The sequence below is a fragment of the Herpailurus yagouaroundi genome, unplaced genomic scaffold, assembly GCF_014898765.1.
Source record: "Herpailurus yagouaroundi ecotype Mexico unplaced genomic scaffold, PumYag 28, whole genome shotgun sequence".
Classification (NCBI taxonomy): Eukaryota; Metazoa; Chordata; class Mammalia; order Carnivora; family Felidae; genus Herpailurus; species Herpailurus yagouaroundi.
Window position 1 is genome coordinate 145,897,281 of NW_024412376.1, and position 5,659 is coordinate 145,902,939.

Consider the following 5,659-nt stretch of genomic DNA (forward strand, 5'->3'; position numbering starts at 1 on the left):
AACATTCTAAATTCTTGGGGTGCCTGGGTGGCTCAGTTTGTTGAACGTCTGACATCAGCTCAGGTCATGATCTCACAGTTCATGGGTTTGAGCCCTAATTTGGGCTCTGTGCTGACAGCTCAGAGCCTAGAGTCTGCTTCAGATTCTGTGTCTCCCTCTCTCTCTGCCCCTAGCCCACTCTCATTCTGTCTCTGTCTCTCTCAGAAATAAATAAACATTTAAAAAAATTTTTAGATTCTAAATTCTATGTGCTATTTCTCTAATATTTGAAAAAAATGTATTATTCCATTATCGTGTTATATCCAGTGGTTAAAAAAAAAAAAAAGTCTGATGTATCTGACCCTTGTTCTTTGTAAATGATATTATGTTTCTCTGAGGAAATTTTATTTTAAAATTACTTTACTCTTTTTTTGTATATTTTAAAATATCACTCTTATATATCTAAATCTAAGGGTTTTTTTTTTTTCTCATCTCTTCTTTAACACACTACCACTGTTTGATTTAAGATCTTTCACCCTTTTTCCTAGTATGTTTATCTCCATTTTATCTCTAAATTTTCCCACCACTATATTTTGGATAGATTTGATGTGAATGCCTTTGAATTTTTTGACCTGTTTACTTATTTTTTGGAGAGAGAGACAGAGCATAAGTGGGGAGAGAGCAGAGAGAGAGGGAGACAAAGAATCTGAAGCAGTCTCCAGGCTCTGAACTGTCCGCATAGAGCCCAATGCAGGGTTATAACCTGAGCTGAAGTCCAAGCTTAACCCACTGAGCCACCCAGGTGCCCCAATGAATGCCTTTGAATTTAATTGCTTTTAGATCAAAGTATTTGATTTCAATCTGTTGCTATTTTTGAGATTTCACTGGAGTCTAGTCTAGTATTGGATAAAATATATGTGTTACACGATTTTATCTTGGGACATAAATTATTTGTGTTTTCTAATTATTAGATACTGAGTTCCAAAATTGATATTTAAATCTAGCATGACAACAGTGTATTTCAAAACATCTATTTTCATATTTAAAAAAAAATCTGGGGGCGCCTGGGTGGCTCAGTTGTTTAAGCGTCCGACTTCGGCTCAGGTCATGATCTTGCGGTCCGTGAGTTCGAGCCCCGTGTGGGGCTCTGTGCTAACAGCTCAGAGCCTGGAGCCTGTTTCAGAGTCTGTGTCTCCCTCTCTCTCTCTGACCCTCCCCCGTTCATGCTCTGTCTCTCTCTGTCTCAAAAATAAATAAACGTTAAAAAAAATTTAAAAAAATCTGATTGATCTGTCAATTACTTAAAGAGTTGATCATTCGCCACTGTATCTATTCATAAGTCTTTCTCTTCTTGCAATAATTTCATATGCATATACTTAAATATATTCAATTTAAACATGTGCGCATCTACCTGGTAGAGTGTGCGTTTAGAAATATGGGACAGTTAAAAGAAAAAGAAATATGTGACATTTTATTCAAATATTGCATTTTGCTCTTGAGTTCATTCTCGGATGAATTATTAGAGCAACTCTTTTATTTACTACTAGCTATGTCACAAACATTCTAAAAGGATTCTTAGTATGAAGGTGAAAGCCATGGCTTAGGTCCTCCAACAGTCTAGATACACAGAAAACAATCTGTGCATTTGTGGCTATATATTTATATTGGAAAGTTTGAAGAAGAAAATAAAGGAAACCATAGATCTATGCCATTTGCCATCAAGCAATGTCATGTAATAGGGGTCATAAGGATCTTAAACATATACTGCCATGTAATTACCAATCTCTTTTACATGAGATAAATAATGATATTGTACATCAGCAATACAGTTCTGTTTCTCCCCGAATTCGACATCAATATTCAAAAATATAAATTGATATGGAAACCCATCCTGGTTAGCTTAATGTACTTAGACTTTAAGTATTCAAAATATTCTGTGCATATGCAAAATGTGAGAAGATTCATTTTATTAGATTCTAATACTTTAATCTTGGGCTTATTATCCCCTCTTTGATTTTATATCCAAATCTCACTTATGGTGTAGAAATATAAATATATGATCTCGCACACACATATGCATAATAATAAAGAGCTTGTCTCATTTCAATGGAACACTCAAGGTCATAAAAACATAATTATTTTTTGTGGGTGTTTTTAACAGGTAATCTGAAAAACCTCTCAAATTAGTAAGCAGGAATATCAGCTAGGGAAACAAAAATTACTTCTCAAAGCTCTCATCACAAATAATATAAGATCTTTCACATAATTTGTCTTCTCTCAGGACTGATAGGCCCTACAGTGGTTTATTTTGAAGGAGAGATCTTACTAGTTACTTATACACCCAAGATGAAACAGAAGTCCTATCTACTATTATGTGTCAAAGAAATGCATTATAAGAGTAATTGCCTTTTCAACAATGATCAGGTATTAAAACAAACTACATCCTGAGCTCACATATTCATACAGAAATACCCTGTTTATAAAGAGTGTACTGAAATGTTTTCTTTATGAAATACGGTAGCAGGCAATTACATGCTAAAACAGCAAGGAACAGACTGAATAATTGTCTAGCAGTGTTTATATGATTTTATTAAAAAAAGAAAGAAATCCTTAAACTCATCTTAATCTTCTAAACATTAACAAAAAATCATAATAATTCCGCTCCCTGTTGATTTTCTTAAAATAATAAAAATTTATCACATTTTTATTTAACAGTTAAGAAATAATGGGTACTTGGAAGACAGGAGACAATGTGATGTAATAATGATAAGTTACTTTATTTGTTAGTGTATTAAATTATGCATGCCACATTAATGTTTTTGTATATTCATATACAAATTAAATCTGATATGTAATAAGGCTCTCATATGGCCTGACCCAAAAATTATCAAAAAACGTATGCCTTTTTTTTTTTTTTACTAAATGGAAACCAAAAAGATGAAAATAAGTTAGTTTTAAATAGAAAATACTATTATTTCTTTGATTAACTATAACGATGACCCTATAGTATCATCATTTGAATAGATATTCTACTTCATTATTTTTTTCATGTTTATTTTTGAGAGAGAGAGAGAGACAGCACAAGAGCACACACATGAGTGAGGGGAGGAGCAGAGAGAGAAGCAAGAAAGAGAATCCCACGGAGGTTGCCCTGTCAGTGCAGAGCCCAGGGCGGGGCTCGATCCCACCAATGGTGAGATCGTGACCTGAGCAGAAATCAAGAGTTGGACGCTTAACTGACTGCCACCCAAGTGTCCCAATATATATTTTAATAAACTTTTGTCTCGACCTATTTCCTCTTTGATGTATGTGGTGGTGATTTCTTCCTATTGTTTATTTTTTCATGCTATTGCTTGGTGTGGAATTTATCTTTTTTGTGTCTTTCATTATGAGCTACTTTTTTTGTCCCTAAATCCAGCTCAGAGTCAGCCTGCTCCACACTGGGTCTTCTTTTCTGTGCAATTCTTTTCTTTCATGTAAGCTAAAAGTAATTTCTTCTTCCTGTGATTTTTTTAAAAGCTATTTTGTCATAATTCTTACAACTCTTAACCAAGATCTGGTGTTGACCTTTCTGAGTTACTAACCAGACTGAAAGTCCCTTGAGAGCAAACACAGATCTGATTTATGATTAAATTCAGTTATGCAGAAACCAAAAGATCCAGCTGGGCAATTAGCAGACCCCAAAAGGATCAATGCTTTGTGTCACAAAGGAAAATGTGGATGGTAATACTGTATAACTAACATCAGGATTTCACACAGGCTTATTGTTCCAGAATGTCTGCTTTCCATTAACAGTGGACTAGCAGTCAGAATTATTCAGCTCCTGCTGCTAGAAAATCCTCAAATTATGATTAATAGTCAAGTTCTATCAGATACAATTTCCTTCCAGGAATTATAGTATATTATTTCCTTCTCCCCAAAAAGGAGAAGCTTTCCTCATGACAGAACAAAGAGAAATACAACTCTTAAGCCTGATTTCAAAAAGGTAATTATTTTAGCTAAGAGAGAAAAGTTTATTTCTAGTAAAAGTTTATCATAACAAAGTTGTTTTTGAGATTTTTAAAATACAACACACAAATACATGCACACACGATTCTTCCTTCTTTTTTTTATTACAAATTCAGGGTTATGATTTATAATAAATTCTAATTTCTTTTGTACCCTAAATATATAGTCCTCTTTAAAAATGCTACATATTTGGGGAACCGGGGTGGCTCAGTCGGTTGGGTGTCCGACTTCACCTCAGGTCATGATCTTGCGGACCGTCGGTTCGAGCCCCACGTTGGGCTGTGTGCTGACAGCTGGCAGCCTGAAGCCTGCTTCAGATTCTGTCTCTCGCTGCCTCTCCCCTTCTCATGCTCTGTCTCTCTTTCTTCCTCAAGAATAAACAAATATTAAAAAATTTTTTTCAATGCTACATTTAATTACTGTACACTTTTCTGCCTAATTAGCAGAAAATAAGTATTCCAAGGGATAAAATGATAGGAATTCCCATTTTTAGCATATTACTAAATTTTCTCAGTATAGGTAACTTACACATCAATATGGATGGAAAACTCTCTGTTCCAAAGCTCAAAATGCTGGCTATTCTTTTTATGATAAAATTAACAATGAAATTTCTTTTTGCCTTCAGTGCTCATAAGGTATGCTAGCCCACAACTGTTAATGTTTGAATCTATTTTTAGGAGTATATATTCTTTCTTTAGAGACTGAATAACCTTTATTTAAAGATTATGTCTACTGATAGTGTTTTCAACATAGTACTCTCCAATTTTAGGCACATATCTAAACCAAGGATTCATGTTTGATAAATGCAAAATTGATAGCTGGAGGACAAGGTTTTATATGTATTATTGCTCATGCATGCACACACACACAATCTTTTCTCTTTCTTTTAATCAACTTCAGGATATTATCACATGTTTTGAAAAAAGGAAATCACATATTTTTGCAAATCACATATGCAAAGGAAAAATTAAGTTTTAAAGTACTGAACACTGGTACATAAACTTTACAGACTTCTGAATTCTGATAGTTATACCAAATCATCAATCTCTTACCCTGTTTGTCTTATTTCCATCACAGTTAACAAAAATAATAGTCATAGTCATTACAAAATTTTAAAAAAATGACTACACTGTGAAGCCACATTTTTTTTGTACAAAAATCTATTTGTCCTTGCTTTTCCATCTCATTTCTTAGCAGATCCAAAAATGAAAAATAAGCTTACTGATTGATGATTTTGCTCAAGAAGAAAACATTGTGTTAAAATGTAACAAAGAAATTCAAAATCAATTTTTTTTTAATTTTTTTTTTAATTTTTTTTTTCAACGTTTATTTATTTTTGGGACAGAGAGAGACAGAGAATGAACAGGGGAGGGGCAGAGAGAGAGGGAGACACAGAATCGGAAACAGGCTCCAGGCTCTGAGCCATCAGCCCAGAGCCCGACGCGGGGCTCGAACTCACGGACCGCGAGATCGTGACCTGGCTGAAGTCGGACGCTTAACCGACTGCGCCACCCAGGCGCCCTCAAAATCAATTTTAAATATGTCTTGTTCTTGGGAAGTCTGGGAAGCAGAACTCATTACGCAATACTTTGAAAGCAGTTTCAAACTGTGGCTGCATATATAAGAAAACAGTAGGGTATATCCTTCAACATTTAAAAACACATACTTGAGA